The sequence below is a fragment of the Anolis sagrei genome, chromosome 1 (assembly GCF_037176765.1).
Source record: "Anolis sagrei isolate rAnoSag1 chromosome 1, rAnoSag1.mat, whole genome shotgun sequence".
NCBI lineage: Eukaryota > Metazoa > Chordata > Lepidosauria > Squamata > Dactyloidae > Anolis > Anolis sagrei.
The window spans coordinates 197,080,570-197,101,426 of NC_090021.1; the positions used below are offsets into that span (position 1 = coordinate 197,080,570).

Below are 20,857 nucleotides of genomic sequence, written 5' to 3' on the forward strand. Positions count from 1 at the left end.
TCTTTCTGCTTTATTCCAGTTAAATCATAGAATCATAGAGTTGGAAGAGACCTCATGGCCCATCCAGTCCAAATCCCTGCCAAGAAGTCAGATAGCTTGAGAGACAATTCTATAGCTTATATATAGGAGTAACAAATCATTTAAAAATGTGTTAACCCAAATGAACCCAAAACCATGATTCACCCCTAGTTTGATTTTATCTAAGGACACATCCAGATGAGACAAATATTGCTGAAAGGTATTTGTATTTGCAGCCTATGAAAATCCAGATGACATTCATCCCATCCAGGGGCGACCATGATTATAACTTGAAATACTGAATTGGGAACTGATAATTTAAGAGTCACAAAGAACCAATCAGTGTGAGTTGAAGTTCTGAGAAGTGACTAAGGCAACCCTTTAACAAACATGATTTAAAACATGTTCCTCAAAGAACATTGATGGGAGTGAGGGAAGTGGCCAAAGAATGGAGAAGACTGGGAGGAAGGAAGGCAAAAGGAGGCTAAAAGTCAAACCAAGGGTAAAGTTATAAATTAGCACTGCCTCTGGCAAGAATCAATTGGTGCTGGGCAATTCCGCCATTACATTATTCTTTCATTGTCTGCCTTCCTTCCTGGTTATATGATGCCTTCAGTGTAGGAAAAAAAAGCTCTCCCCTCACATCTGGAAACCCAGAAGGAAAATTCTAGTTTTAAGCAGTTATTTAAAGCAACAATGAATTCTTCTCCAGTAAATATTTCACATAATACCCAAAAATATGCACAATTAACTTTCTCATAGTAGAACATAAGGGTTGTACACCTGAGTCCATAGACTTTATTCCAGTATTCTTTTATCAGTATTTTTACTACTGCAACTACTCATTCCAACAGGAAAAGTCTAGAATGACTCCAGGCTGTACCTTTTACCCTTGGAAATGATAAATGCTGCTGCTACAACACTATGTAATTCTGTAGACATCACTTCTTAAGAATGTCTATTCTGTTATCCATGACAGTGTCAAAACAGCCCTTTCACTTGTGCTGGATAGGGGTCTATAATATTCTTCGTTTGCTGGCAGATGGAAAGATTCATTGCTATTCATTCCATCTCAACAGGTGGCAAGTTGTCCTACAATATCCTATGGGCCGATTTGCCCATCGTACGCCACTTCCTTGTCCCTTTTACTACAGAGCCCATTACACGATGCACATCTACTTCCAGACGTGCTTTGTGGTGAAAGGGGAGAGGAAGTGGCATATGCCATCCTGGCGTAAATATGAGAGGCTTCCCATGTTGCCTTTGGAAACTGGGTGTTAGACACTTCCCCCCATGGAATGGGTCTGGCGGTAAGTCAGGTGATGTGGGGTGACAAGTTCTCCACACCCCATGCTGGGACCTCCTGGATTTGCCATGATGTGTGGCAAATCCCTCACTTGTGATTTGTTGTTTATTCATTCAATTGTTTCCAACTCTTTGTGACCTTCCACCATGTCTCCTGTGCTATCAGTTTGGAGTCCATTCCCCCAGCACAAACTGCCGCTCTGGGGCCAGAGTGAAGAGGGAGAACCCAGAAAGACACAGTCCCACCATGTCTCCTGCACCATCAGTTTTTTTCCCCTTTCTTTAACTTATTATGCTTTATAATACAACTCCTGGGGAAAGTAATGGCAACCCACCCCAGTATTCTTGACATGAAAACTAAATGGATCAGTACAATCAGAGACTTAATATGATAAGGCTCCTATAATATGAATCATACATACACATATTGTATGCACTCATGTATAAATTGCCCTTATATGACTCATGGATAATTCAAGGGTCACTCTGAAGAGGGGAAAATACCAATACTGCCAGGTGTCCCTGGCTGCCACCACGGCATTTCCCAACAAAGGCATTCTAAAATTCCAGAAATGCCACCATGGCGGAGAGTGGATCAGTGCTTTGTTTATGCTCTCCTGGGATGCACTAAGCTTTTGCCTTCAACTCAGAACAGGAGTGGTTCCTTGTTTTGATAAGAGTTATCAAAACAACTTTCCAAACTATGTGTCGTGACATGTTAGTGTCAGCTGCAGTGTGTAGGTGTGTTGCACAAAAGTAAGTAATCCTCCGAGTCTATGTGAAATAAGCAATATCAACTTCATGCATTTTATGCACCATACCAATAGACACCAGACTCTGGGGAGCAGAGGGAAGTTCATGTGGGAAGCTAAGGGAAATTCCTGTGCCTTCACCCCACCTTTACCCACCCTGGCAGCCCCTCAACAAGTTCCTATGCACACCCCACCTGCACTGTGACGTTTCTCCATCATCATCATCAACATCATCATTTGGAAGATGCTTCTTGATCCCTTCTTTCATTATTACAATTTATGTATGTGTCCTTATCTCTTATGAGGAGTTGGTCTAACCTCCGGTCTGCTAGCAAAGCTGAATTACTGTGTCACAAAATAATGCATTTCTTAAAAGGGGTGTCACCACCACGAAACATTTTGAAAGCTCTAAGTTATGATATAATACTACTTACAGTGAGCAATGGATGTTTATCCAGGTTTTTGGAATTGATTTTTTAATTAAAACTTCTAGACTTATATAGGGTATATCTATATAAAACAAATTAATAATGGCTAGAATCCTGTTGGACAGTTATGAATGCATAACCCAGAGTTACACACTCATGACTTTTATATTCACAATCCCAACATTGCTTCTATTTTAGGCATTGTGCTGCTTTGGAGGAAAACAAAGGCAATGCCCTCTGAACAAATCTTGCCAAGAGAGCTCTATGATAGGTTTGCCCTAGGATCACCATAAGTCAGAAACTACTTGAAGGCATACAAAAACAAGGGGCCAAGAAATCCCCCCAATCTCCATTCACTAGGATCTGTTTCCCTGCCAATCAGAAAAGGACACCTGCCCCTCATGTGAGAATGTAGAGGGTGCGGAAGAATTTCAACAGGGATCTTATTTTGGTTAGAGATCACTAATGGGAGGAGGCGGGAAAGTCAACTGCTTCCTGATCAACAGGGGAATAGACCCTACTGATTGCAATGACTACTTCCAGTTAGTGGAGACTGGGGGGACTGGAATCATTAAAAGATGTCTGTGTGCCCAGGAGGAAGTCTCTCATTTGGTATCAGCCATGGGTTGAGGTTCCGGGTTTTAGCCTGCCACTTTTGGACTCTCGCTTGCTGAGATGTTCCTGTAAGTATCTCTGTAGATCTTAGAAAACCATTTCTTGCTGGCTGATATCCGAACAGAGGATGTGTCATATGAAAGAGACCTATATTTTTCCACTAATTTCAGTGGACATGTACAATTAACTTGGGTCTCAAACCCATGTTTATTTGAACATGTGATTTTTTTTTATGCTGGATATTGTACTTGCTTATCTGTGGTCTACAGACAAAAATCAGAGATTTGGCACTGCTCGAGCTTAAGAGGTTTATCTAAATGAAGTGAATGAGAAGGGAGCTTCACACACACACACACACACCACATTTTGTGCCTGTTTATTATTTAGTATATTTTTGCACTAAAAAGTGAAAACAGAAGAAACATTCAGAAGGAAGTGAGTTGATAAAGAAGAGCTCAAATAGGAAAAAAAAATTAGAACAATAATATGATCATTAAAGTTTTTGTTAAAAACATTCAAAGAGAAGATTATCATTAGTATGCTGCAGCCATTTTCAAGGAAGGTCAGCAAAAACAAATGCCATATTATTTCTCCTAGATTAAATTTAATCTGGTAAATTATATGAGCTGCATATGCAAGAGTACAAACAGAAAGTCATTGTTTTGTGTTTTATTTACATTCATTGATATTCTGCAGTGAAGTATTACTGCAGCAGTAAGCTTTTAATTTTTTTAAACTAAAATTACTATTTTTATGGATAATACAAAGCAGACACTCAGACCCAAACACAGTATTCCCTCACCACATTCGAGTGGCACCCTTATAATGCCATTTCTCTCAACTCCATAATTGGTTCAGAGCAAAGACAAAGACTGACAGCTGACAAACAGCGCACCAATTCATCTTTCAAAAAAGCTTTCTTGATCCCACAGCAGATTGCACCTGTCTCGTGTAGTACAATTGGCCATCTGGTCTTTCCTTGGGATGGGTGCTTAAAATGTCAAGGTTTGGTTATTAAAAGTACCTTTTTCAAAGGTGGAGTGTCAGCATCTACAGAAAAAAAAATGTATTTCTCATCCTTGTCTCAGGATGATTCCTTTTACATTGGCATTGATAACAACCTTACATGAAAGAATCAATTTTAAAGGCCTTGGATGTCATCTTGAGAAAAGAGCAGGGTATACATTCAATGACCAAACAAACAAGGGGAACATTAAAAAGGGAGCAAGCCATTTATTAAAATTCTGTGTTATCAATGATGGCAATGATGCATTTTGGCTTTTCCCTTTTCAAATAACTGACTTATTCACAGGCTGAACCATGTCCATCCTGAAATAAATCAGCTATTTGAAGGTACAGTAGAGTCTCGCTTATCCAACATAAATGGGCCGGCAGAATGTTGAATAAGCAAAAATGTTGGATAACAAGGAAGGATTAAGGGAAAGCCTATGTAACATCAAATTACATGATGATTTTACAAACTAAGCACCAAAACATCATGTTTTACAACAAATGGATAGAAAACGCAGTTCAATACATGGTAACATTATGTAGTAATTACGTTGTTTACAAATTTAGCACCAAAACACCGCAATGTATTGAAACAGCTGTGGTTCCAGATGGGAGGTAGATTGCATTGGAAAATACAGAATGTTGGATAAGCGAAGGTTGGATAAGCGAGTATTTGAAACCGAAGAGACTTTCCAAAATGATTTTGGAAAATGTGGTTGAAAATGTTTCAAAGAATCACAGCTTTTTTTTTTTGTCGTGTCAGGAGCAACCACTCCTGTTGTGAGAGAATTGGCCATCTGCAAGGACGTTGCCCAGGGGACGCCTGGATGATTTTTGATGTTTTATCATCCTTGTGGGAGGCTTCTCTCATGTCCCCACATGAGGAGCTAGAGCTAATAGAGGGAGTTCATCCGCCTCTCCCCGGATTCGAACCTGCGACCTGTCGGTCTTCAGTCCTGTCGGCACAGTGCTTTAACCCACTGCGCCACCGGGGGCTCCTAGGAGAATCATAGCTATAATTCTGTAATCAACTTGGAGGTGCTTTTATGCAGTAACCCTTGAAAAATCATTTATATTGTTTACTATAAATATTTAAATCTCCTCTTGTATATGTCATTCTGAAATCTATACTTGCTATACAGATAGGCAAATTAAACATACATATTCACATAAATGCACACCTTTGAAAATATGTGATTTTACAATATTCAGGGTTTAATCTTCCCAGGAGAGTCAAACTTCATCTAACATGAGAAACACTATAGCTTTCCATGTTTTTAACATGCCTCAATAGCCTTCATTGTCATTATAATTATTATTTTGTATCAAAAGCACTGCATAAATTAGTGTAAAACTCATTGTCATGCCATATTTATACATAGTCACACATATTGGCAGCACACAGCCATTTCAAGATTCAAGTTAATCCTAGCAGTGGATCATGGAAAACTTGAGCAATCACTACCTCCAGAGTCCATTAGAGGATTTCAGTACAAGGTCAACGGAGTGGATGGCAGAAGACCCCATTTTCCAAAAAATGGCATTCATGATTTAGACTAATTCCTGAAACCTAGCAGACAAACATAGATGTACATGAGTATCCACTAGAATTTTGTTCCAGGATTTGCTGTGGATACCAAAATTGATGGATACTTAAATCCTGTTATATACAATGGCATCATAAAATTATGTCTGTTATATAAAATTGCAAAATAAAGGGGTTCTTATTGATTTTTTTTTAAAAAAAATACTATTTCCAAGTCATGGATGGTTGGATTCATGGATACAAAATAATAATAATATGAAGCCTTTACAGTCTAGAGGGGAATCTACAAACACATAAAAAGATTGAATCAGCTCTTGTGAGGTCCTGGTGGGAAAAGAGAAACAGAAAGAAGGAGAGAGATTCCCCTTTGGACGAAATCTGATCTTAGGCACACAATGTCTAATCTTGTGGATAGATCTATGGTTCTTACTCTCCAATGTCTGAGGTAAAACATCATGAAGGAGAAAAAGAAGGAGAGTCTGGGATGTGATCAGAAGGGCCATGCATGGAAAAATCTGGGGAGTCTTTGGGTGGAGCAAGAAAGATCTCCAAGTTCCTGACCACACCCAACTCACTAGGAGGAAGGTTACATTAGCTGCTTTGACTGGACAGACAATAAAAAACCAAAACAGAGGAAGAGTGGCAAACAAAGCTCCTCTCTCATTTCTGCTTTTCTGGCAGAAACCCAGAAGTGCTTGGACCATGTCTGGCATTCTGACTTAAGAGTGCCCTGGCTGTTCTGCTGGTTATTTCTCCCCCTCCCCATTTCTTTCCTGATTTTTTTCTTTTACATACATGTTTCTCAAACAAATGTTTGCATTTCAGATTTCTGTGGGGACCTAAATGGTTTTGAACTTCTACAATATTTTCATAACCCATTCTTTCATGCAAATGCCCCTGACAAATGAGTTTTCAACAGATTCAGATTATATCATTAGTTAAAAGATTCACCATATCCTCCAAAAATAATAGTCTGAATTCAAAAAAAATCCCACTGGATTTGGATTCAAAGAGTCTGGATCCAAAGATCCCACGGGATCTGAATCTAGTACTTTCGGGACCAGATCCTATTTTCCAGGGGTATACAATACTGCGGACAGCAAGCAGAGAAAATAGAATCCAGAATCAGGTAGAATGAGACACTTAGGAGAGGCAATTGTTTTCTGGCATCATCATTAGTCATTCTATCTACCTTTTTATGAGATTTCTAACTTTCCTGTACAACTCTCTTATGGCTAATTCTCCTATGTATAGAAAGGGCAGCCCTGAACTAGAAGAAAGAGAAGAAGATGCCCCTATGGGACACCCTCAACCAAGCAAAAGTTTTTACCAATTGCTTCAACTAACGTCTTCAGACATTCCTATAATTCGATAGTAATCATAAAACCTATGACCAAGAGCAGCCACCAGCTTAAATTGATCTGTCTACCTTTCTCAAACTTCTCCTATGTCTCTGAAATCACCCATGGATATTGTCACTCCCAAGGAACCACAACTACTGAGGCCAGGAGTAATGTTTTATCTGTGCTGTTGCTAGTAACTTCCACCAAGATTGTTGTTTCCCTTGCTATTATGAGAACACAAAATAGAACCATTCCAGAAGTTCTTGAATAACTATGGGGGAAAGCAGGGTGGGTTCCCATTCAAGCAGTACACAGGAAGCAGCTGAGAGAGGTGTGTGGCTCTAGCATTGCAGGATGGATCTTTTAAAACTTCTTCTCATTTCTCAGACAAAGCCGAAATATAATTGGTCCTTCAAATCCACAGATTCTGCACCCACAAATTCAACCAACCATGGCTCAAAAATAACACACACATATTCCAAAAATGTCCAAACTTGGATTATGCCACGCACACTTCAAAAACATCCAAAAACAAACTTAGTTTTTGCAATTCTATATCATATAGTTTTACTGCATATGATGGAATCACAGATTTTGGAACCCATGAGGGGTGGTGGTAGTCCTGGAACAAAGCCCCAATGGATATAGAGAGCTCACTGTATCTGTTTATTAATAGCATGAAGAATGTAGAGAAGCAGATTCACACTCAAAAGCAACTTAGAAAACAATATAAAATATTATTTAAAAATAAATTTTAAAATGTCAGGAAAAATATTTCTGACTCCACCTAAAACTATCCCTCTTTACCCCATAATGACATCAAATGGAGTTGTAAAGCCTAAGCCCAACAGGCATTCCCCAGTCTATTTATGCAGCCTCCCAATACCTCCTCACCACAATTAAAAGCAACAACTTTATAATGGAATAAACGATTTGGTTAAATAGTTCTTGTACATGTCAATGAGGACATTGCTCAAAGCCACCTTCAACCAGAAAAGATTCTTAAGTCAAAATGTGATCACAGAGAAATAAATGAAAAAGTGCTTCCCTCCAAATGAGATACTAACCCCACTGTCGTTCTCAAAGCCTTTGGGATCAGATCAAATGGCCCTCGCTTCTGATGGAAACCACACGTATCTCACCAGGCAAGACAAAGCAGAACCTCCAAAAAGCTAATCAGAGAAACATATTCTAAGAAGGAATTCCTACTCCCTGTGTCAATGAAGCTTGATTTGAATTAAACACTCTTTTAAGTGTAGAGCCTTTTGTTATAGCAGTAAAAAACGGGGAAGTTCTCTAAAGCATTTGAGAAATTCTAATTATTGGCTAAACATTAATCAAACAAGATGAATGGAGGGGAGGGGAGAACCAGATCTTGTTGCCTGGGTAATTGACAAAGAAATGCACTTGCTCAGCAAGACAACTGGCTTTGCTGATTCCAACATGGAGTTCTTTTCTTTTTAAAATGGAGGCCAGCAATATCAAGCTGACCAGCGTGCCAAGTTCATCAGAGACCCCCCTATGCTGCTGGTTATGGGTTTTGAAATGCTGCTAGGTGGGAGATGGAAACCCTAAGGCACAATGTCAGACTTGTCATCCACACACATACAACAAAGTACTCTGTAATCTGAATTCGAGGCTTCATTGGGGGAGAAAAATTATAGGACTAAACGGTTTGGAAATATGTAGGCAACAGCTGAAGAATAAATACTCCAAAATATTACTTTGAGAAATGTAGGTTTGTATGTGTGTATGAGAGAAATAAAGAGAGAATTCATAATTTACCAAGATTTCATGCTCTGCATATTCCAAGACGCTGTCACTCTACCTTCATCAGTGGTATCTAGTAGCTCACATGTCAATGGGACAGTGAATTTTCAGCATGTTTTAATCTGAACTGTACATAAGCTATCCAAGGTACTGATGCCATTGGGATGATAAGATTCAAGACTTTGGGTAGCTCCTTTATAGTTTAGGCTAAAACTGAGGGCATATCCACTCCTTCATTAATGTGGATGTCAACAGCTGCCATTGTAGGACATCTTCCTTCTACTTCCCTCATGCCTTCCTAGGGATTGAATCCTGACTTGTTTTGTCCTTGTTGAAGGATTGAGATGAGGGTAAAGGGGGAATTGTTGTTCCAAGATATAATTATTAATAATTGGATGGTCCCTAATCAGTTCATCATTTTGTGGTGCTGTAAACTTTCACAAAGCAAAAGAAAGAAAGAAAGAAAGAAAGAAAGAAAGAAAGGGCACAAATTTGCAATTTTTTGCAAATTACAGACAGCATGACCAAAATAAAACACCTTGGTCTTATATTAGAGATCTCTTGCCTGCAATCTCATCAGTAACCAGAGCTCTTCATACTCCTAGCTTTCATATTTTTCTTTCATATTCTGTAATGGGAACCTTCTGTTGCATTCATGATATATTGTGCAATTTTCTGGTATACTTTGTTCATTTCAATGAATGTAGAGTTAGGCCACATTAAGATTTTTCTGGACATTTTTAGCCACTTAATCTAGAATATTTTTTCAAATAATAAATCAGCAAAAGTCACAGTAACTGATATGTTCTTTTGGAGTCACAATCCTCCATGTTTGTTTTCCTGATGTCTTGGCAAAAGATTCTGCATTTGTAGTCAGTAAATAAGACTAAATAATATATAATTATGCCTACTATTAAACATCTGTCCATTACTGAACACCTACCTGGCTGTACAAAGCATAACTGAGACTTGATCCCTCTTACCTGTCACCTCTGTCATACCATACAGGAGAAGTAGCACAGGGCAAGAACACCACAATGGTTGTGGTAGTGTACTAACCCTTAAGACAGTGGTTCTCAATCTGTGGGTCCCCAGATGTTTTGGCCTTCAACTCCCAGAAGTCCCAACAGCTGATAAACTGGCTGGGATTTCTGGGAGTTGTAGGCCAAAACACCTGGGGACCCACAGGTTGAGAACCACTACCTTAAGAAATCTGGGTTCTAGTCTTCACTGAGCTATGAAACTCATTGAATGGTCAGTCATTCTTTCTCAGCAGGACATAACTCACAAGTTGTGAGGATAATTAAGGAAGAAAGAGAGCTATATATGCCATATTCAGCTCCTTGGAGAAAAGATGGGATAAGGATGCAACTCATCATCACCATCATCATCATCACACTTGACATTTTTATCCAAATGATACCTGAATATTAAGAGTCAATCAGCTTAGTGAGAATGCTTGACCTGTGAATTAATTAGGATTGGTCAAGAATACATGAAAATGAATATGGGCCTGGTTTCTCATAACAACATCTTAATTTTGCAGATGCAGAACAGAGGTTACAAATACATTTATATAGCCAAGTTTCCAAGGCTTTGAGGGACAAAATATTGTGCAATTTGTACAGATGAATTCAAAATCTGAGCATAGTTCAAAGAAAGTCAAACATTCCTAAGTCACCCTAATTTCAATGGGAGATTTAAGTACTCTCGGAAGAGGATTTTGCTGTCATGTTTAGGTTTCTGATATTCACCTCTCTTTATTTTTATACTGAGTTTCCAGTTTGCCACTAAAAATGTTGAAGGGATACAGGAGTCATAAGTCCCAAAAGAACTGCTAAATTGCTATTTTTATACTATGGAGTAAATTTTAAATGGGTGGGGAAAGAGGAAGGAAGGAAGGAAGGAAGGAAGGAAGGAAGGAAGGAAGGAAGGAAGGAAGGAAAGGGGGAGGGAGGAAAGGAAAGAAGGAAGAAAGAAAAGGGGAAGGGGAGGAAGGTTGGTTGCAAAAGACAATCAGTACTACATTATTAAAATCATGTGCCAGACTAAACAATTGTTTTTGAGGTGGGTTGATTGAACAGAGCTCTGTGCAGAGAAAAGACAGAGCTGACTCCTAGCTTGTATAATTTGTTATCTGTAGCTACAGGGTTGTACATGAATTGTATGATTTTACGCAAAATGCCTAAGCGTAATTAATTTTAATATGAGGAAAGTTCTACATTCAGAAGTTTTACACATGCAGTTGGGTTTATATTTATTTTATCTGGATATAAAAGCATAAATGCACTGACTTAGAACAAAGCTTTCAAGAGGCTAATTTCTGGGTATGCATTTTAAAAGGTGATGCACAACATAAAAACAGCACATCTACCACCCATGGTTATAAAATGGTCTTGTTGGATCCAGTTCATATTCATACCCCTCAAACCCCGCTGCACAATAGCAGTCCCTACAATATGATTGCCACTATCAAACTTGCCATGCCAGTAATGTGTGACCTACAGCTGCACATTAAGACACAGGGAACAACAACATGCCAGAAATCAAGAATGCACCGTTCTGCCTTTAAGATTATTAAGATATTTTAAAAGAGAAATCCTTGTGGAAGACAATCGTATTTCATTAAATTCCATTTTCAAAAATGTATGGAAGAGCACATTTCAAATAACTGCCCTTTCATTTTGGCAGGCCTAGCATTCCCAGAGTGAAAGATGCTGATCCACAAAAAGATAATCCTTCTCTCCCCAGCTTGCAAAATGAAGAATATGCAGAAGCATCAAAAGTAGGGAGAGATTGACTCTTGGACCATTTCCCCAGTAGGAATAACTAAATAAGGACACACGCTGCAGCTCATACCTGAACTGTGCTCTGGCTCCAGATGCACAGCCGTCTTTGCAACACAAGGCACAAAACCCCATTTTGTGTCAACGAAAGCTCACTGCAGTTGTCTGTACATGTCCAGCCTTCCCACCCGTCTCCTCGTATAGCCTTCCATGGGTTCTGTGACCTTTGAACCCATTCCTTCTCTCAACCCCCCACCCCCACCCGCCCCAATGCCAGTCCCAGACCTCCCTCTGCAGTCAATGCTTCTGTGCCTCTCCGATTTGCATAGAGCTGGCAAAGGCCTGCGGCCAGCAGCTAAAAACAGAATGCTGGCAGCAGAGTCAGAAATGGAAGGACTGCAGTTCTGTGGGAATATACCTGCACCACTCTGAGGAGAAGGAGGCATGCACATTTGCACGAAGCAGGGCTATGAGCCTGGCCAGATAGGAAACTACGGCTGAGCAAGGGAGGGAGAGGAAAGGCTTTATTTTCAATACAATCTGGAAAGCCACCTTGCAAGATCACTCACCCCAAATCACACTCTAGTGGCCGGTTTCCAGGATGATCATAAAAACAGGGCGGGGGGGGGGGGGGGAGAGAAATAATAACCCAGTTAGATCCAGAAAGTGCTTTCTAAAAATCTTCAATACTGATTTTAAGTATAGATTGTTAAATCTCTCAAAATAAAGGCATCATTGTCAATTTTAATATTTTCACTCAGAACACATTTGGGACTCACGTTGCCTTAGCTAATTTAGGGCCGAAGGATGATATTGGGAATAGGACAGCAAAATGGCATAAGAGGAAGGAAACGAAGCAGTATTTCTTCAAGGTTCGCACAACTCAACCCTTTTAACAGATTTGTACAAAAATAACACTGCTAAGCTCTCCACATTTGTGTCTGCAATTAATATTGTGCCAAAATAATAAAATGTAAGAGGTTGCCCTTCTCTGATTAAATTCAGTAAAATGTGCCAGGAAGGCATGTTTTGTTTTATTTGTTAATCAATTGTTATTTTTTTTTCTGCTTCCTCCTAGTTTGCTTCCTGTATTGACACCCTGTAGCATACATCAAACATACTGCTGCTTCCCAATTAATGAAATGAAAATTAAAGGCTTCCACTGCTTTCCAAAATGCTGGATGTGTTGTTTTTTTCACTGTAAACCTGTCAAACTTTTGTTATATACAGTGATAATTGCTCAAAACGGAATATTTTAAAAAATAGCAGTATTTTAATTTGGCATCCAACACTTGGTGACAGTAAACATATGAAATCTTTCTTTGCTTGTTAAAGTGAGTATTAGAAAAGATACCCCTGGCTCTTAGCAAGAGAATATATATATATATATATATATATATATATATATATATATATATATATATATTAAAAAAAACACACACACACAGTTGTGCACATATTTAGAGTCTGCTAAGATGGGTTGCATGCTGTTTAGTTCGATATGTGCATCTGTGTGTGTACATCTGTCATTGCATCATTGCTCCTAAAAATATTTCACAAAAGACTGTTTAAAAAATTGCATGCATCCTAATTAACATTCCAGTGTATACCATTTATCATTTAAAGGCATAAAAGAAAATTGGCCTCATTAAAACCACATGATATCCTCTCAAAATAATGAGGGTGACAAGGCATTGGCATAATAGATGGTTGCTGTATTAAAATAATATGGCATTTTCAGAATTGGCTCCTGATCAGAGATTGGAGGTTGATGATAATGAATGGCTCTCCCAGTACTTGTAGCTCTGTAATGCTTCTGGTTGCAGAAATGTAAGATAGAAAATAAATTGCTATACTTTGCACAGGTTATTTAGCTAGGCATCTAAGAAGCCACACCTTACAAAATTCAAAAATAACAACTGAATGCTACAACCCAAGCACTGAATTACATCCAAAACATTTTCAACCTTGAATCATTGGAAATAGAGTACATAAAAACTGACCTGTTCAAATGTTTTTTTCCAATCCATACGGGGATTTGTTTTCTTGCTCTTCCTAATAATTATGCACCAACGTAGGTTGTCATTTTGTCAGTGCATGATGTGTCATCTGCCTCCCTGGTTCCAGCAAAATCTTCTTAAATTTCCCAGCCCTGTGTTTTATTGCCGGTACCATATGCTTTATTGTTCAGCGACAAGAGCTACCCTCTGCACAAAGACTCATTACCTACTGCTTGCTTAGCAGCTTCGGTCTCTCTGACGCTGCCTATGTGATCACATGGGAGTTTTGTCTGATAAAGCCGGGCATACTACTGATTTCACTCTGTATGGATGGGCTGTGTGTGTGTGTGTGCGTGTATGTATGTGTGTTTATCAACTAAGGGTCTATACTAAGAGGAAAAAAACAACAACAACAAATGATAAAGCTGCTTTAAGTCATTAATGCAAAACGCAAATTATGGAAATCCCTCCACAACCTCTTTCCATGCCCATTACAAATCCCTTCGCAGCCTGTTTTACAAAACATGGATTCATTAGAGATTTGAAGATGTGATTAATACTTGTTTTGTGAAGGCTAATGACAGCATCACAGGATACTGCCTTCCTGCAGGACTGTAATCTCGGCTCATCTTGCTGCTCATAAAAGGTGGCATCTTGCCAATAAACTTGAAATGTTTTAAAGTTGCTAATACTGTGTGAAGAATAAGGTTGCAATTCTAAGCACCTTTATTCAGAAGGCTTACTTTCGAGTAAACATAATAATAATAATAATAATAATAATAATAATAATAATCTTTATTTATACCCCACCACCATCTCCCCAAGGGGACTCGGGGCAGATTACATGAGGCCAAGCCGAACAATACAGCAGTGCAAATAAACAACATACAACAACAGTAAAATATAAATATATATAAAAAATAAAATACAAGAAACAATATAAATAATCATCAAGCAATGTAAAATCACAATAATTTAAACACAGAAAATAAATCACAGTGGGAAGATAACTAATTAAGGTACACCTAACAATTCTCAAAAGTCTGGATAATGTTTTCTCTCTCTTTCTTTTTTATTATGCTAGTACTCTGAATGAATTAAATCCTGACATGAATTGAAATAAAATGACTCAGCTACAGCTGCAATCCTGTATGCATTTAACTGGGACTAATCCCCATTGGACTCAGTAGGGTTATGTCAGAGTAAACATGGGCTGCATGTAAAACATTTTCCTATTGGATTAACATATTTATTGCATATGGATGAAATTGCTCTTCAGACAACAATTGCTGTATACTTCTTTTGAACTATTCAGATTTTAAAAATGTAACTCCAAATATCAAGATTTATAAATGAATGTAGAAATATTTAATATTTTACTGTGGATGTATTATCTTGAATGACAAGAATTGTCAGATGCTTCCTCAAAGGGAATGTATCATAAATCACTTTAGACGTAGAGGTTCCACGTGGATGTAATTGTTTGATTTCCTCAAAAGCATTACAAACCACTGCAGTCTGAAAATGATATGTCATTTTCAGGAAGGAAATAAAGAATAATTTTAGAAAATTTAAAATCCACACAATGTATAAATCTATAAAACTCTCTTTTACTCTGAAAATCAGTGGTGTTGAAATAATGGTGCGCTCACTACTCACAACATAAAAGTACACTGACTTGTGATTAAATGTTGTTGGATTTCTGTTTACATTTTGAAAGTAGACTGATGACAAATAATCATGTCATTTACTTATTAGCATTCTGCAAATGGAACTTTAACTCTACTTGTTATCCTTTTCAATGGTTCACTCATTAGCATAAGTAATTGACTGCTTGTTGCTCATTAAGGGTATGACCAAAGCAGTGCAAATGATGTTAGCACAAATGGTGTTTCCGACTTGTGTGGATTCAAGATTCAACTCTTAACAAAAATAAATGCTGGAGGTCCAATCCCAAAGTCCACCTCCACATTTGTTTAAATGAGAAATGGGAGGGAGACAGCAATGGGGCCATCAAAAACCTCAAATACAATGGTTAAGAAACATTCTCTTTTAAAAACTGTAACTGGAAAAATAAATATATGGAAAGTAGGATTTGGTTCCAGAATTCCCCATGGATATCAAATTATTTGGATTCTCAAGTCCTATTATATTCATTGGTGAAGTAAAATCATGACTCTTATATAAAATGGTAAAATCGAGGTTTGCTTTTCTGATTTATTTGGAGGGGAGGGATATTTTTGAGCTGTGGATGGTTGAATCCATGGATGCAGAATACATGGACAAGGAGAGTTGACTGTAATTATAAGCTTTAAAACATCTATTTGCAATCCAATGAAGGAAAAGATAATATTATCTAAGTAAAGGCTCTTTTACACAGCCCTACATCCCAGAATATCAAGGCAGGAAATCCCACATTATGTGAATGTGGACTCACATAACCCAGTTCAAAGCAGATATTGTGGGATTTTCTGCCTTGATATTCTGGGATATAGAGCCCTTTGTCTATAGCTCTTCAAGTAAGTCAAGTCGTTTAATGAGATGTTGAATTATCTTTAGAATCTAATCCTAACATAAGAAATGACATCTGTAATAATATCGTCAAGTTCCAACATTTTTGTGAAAATACGTTATACAGCACTAACTGGATAGATGGTTTGTAGTGAGAATTTAAAAATAGCCCCATATGTGTGTGTGTGTGTGTGTGTGTATGTGTGTGTGTTGTTATAGGATACCAAGCAGAAATAAATATACTCCCAGATTGTGGAATTGTCTCTCGTGGGAAGTTCATTTGACTCCCTCTTTCCTCTCTTTTCCCTGGCAGGCTGAAACCTCATCCAGGAAGACCTTTGTTTTAAAATCTATATAACAGAAAGAGTTTGGGGGCAAGGTTGTGCTTTTTATTCTTTTTATCATGGTCTGTATTTTCATATTGTTTTTATCTTCTGCTTTAATCAATCTGCTTTTTAATTGTTTTTAAAGTTCTGTATAAAGAATATTTTTTTAAATGTGATAAGTCACCTTGGATCAAAGAGGCGAAATACTAAATAAATAAAGGAATGGTAGCCATTTTGCTGCAGTAGAGATATCAGAACAAATAGCAAATGGAGGCACATGAAAATTGGAAAAAATAGACATCCACTGTACTATTTTAACATTCATAACTGTATTCTATGAAATTCTAGGATTTGTGGTCTGATGGGACTTGAGCATCCCTTGGATCTTGGTATCCATAGGTGGGGTGGGGGTCCTAAAATCAAACCACAAGAGATACCAAAGGCCCATTGAATAGAGCTGGTAGTATCTCACTCCTGGAAAGTGGGTTAGAGGCAGAGTTCACATTTTGTAAAGGCTTACAAAAATATGAATGGCGTGAATAATCCGATAATGTTTTTTAACTCTTTAATAATGTTAGAACTTGAGGTTGTTGTCACTATTTATAGATCAGTGGTTCTCAACCTGTGGTCCCCAGATGCTTTGGCCTTCAACTCCCAGAAATCCTAACAGCTGGTAAACAGGTTGAGAACTACAGCTATAGATGGACAGCTCTTGGTGCTATTTCTCAAAAATCACTATGCAATTACTGTGTTTTCTTGCTTAACATTTTTTTGCACTTATTTAAAAAAGACAAAATGGAAGAAACCATATTTACAAATGGAAAATGGCCAAGTCTGAACCTGTTACAGAATCCCATGAGTAAGACACAATGAAGGGAATCTACATTATACCACCACAGCAGTTGCTGGCTCATATTCTGCCCTCTGGAGTGCTGTGATTTGTAGTTTGGTGGAGGCAGTTAGAATCCTTTGTGGGCTATCTCAAGTAAACTAGTTCAGGAAAGCAGAACAACAATTCCCAAGATTGCACAGGTTGGAACAATATCATTTAAAGTGATATGAGAGGGCTATATTTCTGTCGTGAAGATGGACTTGTGGTTGCACAATAAAAGCCTTGTCAAGAAGCGCCCTCAAGCGAAGATGATGAGCTATATTTTCAAGGTGGACAAAAAGTATTTATTCACAATCCATGGTTAATTTAAGGCATTTGCTGCCATAAGATGGTGTCCCTGTGCATTCCAAAATAATAGGTTTTCTGAGTTCTGCCACAGCACACCCAGATGTGTCAAAACATAAGGGTCATGCTTGAACATACCATGGCATTTCATAACAAGTTCCAAAGGGCAGTTTACTTTCCTAGAATGTATTCAACCCCATTCCTTCTAAATACATCTGGAAAAAGTAAGAAACAGAGGCCAAGTCAGAAGAAACTGGTTATGGTTGCCTCAGTCCTTCACCAGAAGAGGCCTCCCTAAGTCTTGCATAGTTATTCCAGGCCTGTTCCGAGAAGGCAAATATTTTCCATCAGGGACATTTCTTATATATGGGAGAGAAAGCATCCCTGTGGATTGGCAATTTCAATGGCCATGCTTTGGGGCATGTGATTTGGTCAGGGCCACTCTCATTTTCTTTTGGTAACTGAATGGACAAAGATATTAATTATTTAATTAGGTCTTTGAGGTTATGTGGCTTAATGACATCGTATTCCAACCAACCTGTCTGACTATTGAGATGGTATTAGAAAATCTTGTATTGTAAACACTGATAGAGAATCCAACCAGCAACATTCATTCTGAAACATTCTATCAGGTAAATAAAAACTTTCCTGATTGTCTAGAAGTGTCTTCTACTCTTCTGACAGCTGTTTGTTGTACAACAGCACTTCCCACACTAGAATCATAGAACCACAGAAGCATAGAGTTGGAAGATGGTCCATCCAATCCAACCCCTTGCCATGCAGAAAAAGCACAATCAAAGCACCCCTGACAAGTGGCCATCCAGCATCTGTGTAGAAACCTCCAAAGAAGGATCCTCCACCAGCCTCCAAGTCAGAACGTTCCACTGTTGAACAGCTTATGGTTAGGAAGTTCTTCCTAATGTTCAGGTGGCATCTCTTGAACAACTAGATGCTGTCACAACAACTGAAAAGTAGATCTATACTACATAGCTACAAAACTTTGTCAGCCATCTTTATCTACACATTCAACCATCCAACACTTCTTTCTATGAACTCCTGGAATGTGTAGCCTGATGAAGATTCTCTAGGATGGAACTTTGGCTAGAGCTAGAATGGTGTTGTGCATAGACACTCTAAAGCAGTTTTTCTTAAACTCTGCTCTTCCAGATGTTTTGGACTTCAGTTCCCACAGAGAAGAGATGTAGTAGTCATGGGCGATTTCAACTATCCCGATATTTGCTGGAAAACAAACTCAGCCAAGAGTACAAGGTCCAACAAATTCCTCGCTTGCCTTGCAGACAATTTCATGGTCCAGAAGGTAGAAGAGGCAACAAGGGGATTGGCTACTCTTGATCTCATCCTAACAAATGCGGAGGACCTGATCGATGCGGTCAAAGTGGTAGGATCCTTAGGGGCAAGTGACCATGTGCTCCTGCAATTTGAGGTACAAAGGAAGGCCGAAACTAAGACAAGTCAAACCTGCATTTTGGACTTTAGGAGAGCTGATTTCCAAAAAATGAAGGAAACGCTGAGCAGCATTCCGTGGACACAGATACTAAAAGACAAGGGAGGTACGGATGGATGGGAATTTCTCAAGAGTGAAATACTCAAGGCGCAATTGCAAACCGTGCCAACAAAGAGAAAAAATAGGACAAGTGCAAAGAAGCCAGAATGGATGTACAAAGAACTTCTAACTGTGCTAAGACACAAAAGAGACATGCACAAGAAGTGGAAAAAGGGAGAAATCCCCAAAGAAGAATTCAAACAAATAGCCAACACCTGTAGGGAAAAGGTCCGCAAGGCTAAAGCAACAAACGAGCTCAGACTTGCCAGGGACATTAAAAACAATAAAAAGGGCTTCTATTCTTATGTCAGTAGAAAAAGGAAAAACAAGGAGGCGATAGGACCTCTTCGAGGAGAAGATGGGGCAATGCTGACAGGGGATAGGGAAAAGGCAGAACTACTTAATGCCTTCTTTGCCTCGGTCTTCTCACAAAAAGAGAGTCTTCAACCTCAGCAAGATGGAGTGGATGAGGGATCGGAGGACATCCAACCCCAAATTGGGAAAGAAGTCGTCCAGGAATACCTGGCCGCTCTTAATGAGTTCAAGTCCCCAGGGCCAGATCAACAACACCCCAGAGTATTGAAGGAACTAGCGGAAGTCATTTCGGAACCATTGGCAACCATCTTTGAGAGTTCTTGGAGAACGGGAGAAGTTCCAGCAGATTGGAGGAGGGCCAATGTGGTCCCAATCTTCAAGAAGGGAAAAAAGGATGACCCAAACAACTATCGTCCAGTCAGCCTCACGTCGATACCGGGCAAGATTCTGGAAAAGATTGTTAAGGAAGCGGTCTGCAAACACTTAGAAACAAATGCAGTCATCGCTAATAGTCAACATGGATTTATCAAAAACAAGTCATGCCAGACTAATCTGATCTCTTTCTTCGATAGAGTTACAAGCTGGGTAGATGCGGGGAATGCCATGGATGTAGCGTACCTGGATTTCAGTAAGGCCTTCGACAAGGTCCCCCATGACCTTCTGGCAAGGAAACTAGTCTAATGTGGGCTAGGCAAAACTACGGTGAGGTGGATCTGTAATTGGTTAAGTGGACGAACACAGAGAGTGCTCACTAATGCTTCCTCTTCATCTTGGAAAGAAGTGACAAGTGGAGTGCCGCAGGGTTCCGTCCTGGGCCCGGTCCTGTTCAACATCTTTATTAATGACTTAGATGAAGGGCTAGAAGGCATGATCATCAAGTTTGCCGACAAAGCCAAATTGGGAGGGATAGCCAATAGTCCAGAGGACAGGAGCAGAATTCAAAACGATCTTGACAGATTAGAGAGATGGGCCAAAACTAACAAAATGAAATTCAACAGTGACAAATGTAAGATACTCCACTTTGGCAGAAAAAATGAAATGCAAAGATACAGAATGGGTGACGCCTGGCTCGAGAGCAGTACGTGTGAAAAAGATCTTGGAGTCCTTGTGGACAACAAGTTAAACATGAGCCAACAATGTGATGTGGCGGCAAAAAAAGCCAATGGGATTTTGGCCTGCATCAATAGGAGCATCAATAGGAGCATAGTGTCATCTGGAATATTGTGTCCAATTCTGGGCACCACAATTCAAGAGAGATATTGACAAGCTGGAATGTGTCCAGAGGAGGGCGACTAAAATGATCAAGGGTCTGGAGAACAAGCCCTATGAGGAGCGGCTTAGGGAACTGGGCATGTTTAGCCTGAAAAAGAGAAGGCTGAGAGGAGATATG

The 20,857-nt window shown here is 39.0% G+C and overlaps 1 protein-coding gene across 3 annotated transcripts in view; it reads right to left on the bottom strand.

The window, feature by feature from the left end:
- The window catches only part of CSRNP3 (cysteine and serine rich nuclear protein 3), a 119,637-nt gene that overhangs the window by 37,866 nt on the left and 60,914 nt on the right, over positions 1 to 20,857 (bottom strand). The window contains exon 1 of one of the 3 annotated variants that reach the window (XM_060778271.2): positions 13,578 to 13,853. The exons of 1 other annotated variant lie outside the window; for it this stretch is intronic. The gene's annotated coding sequence lies outside the window, so the exon portion shown is untranslated. Of the gene's footprint in view, positions 1 to 11,647; positions 11,769 to 13,577; positions 13,854 to 20,857 lie in introns of those variants that run through there. One more of the 3 variants, XM_060778280.2, reaches the window with a different exon arrangement.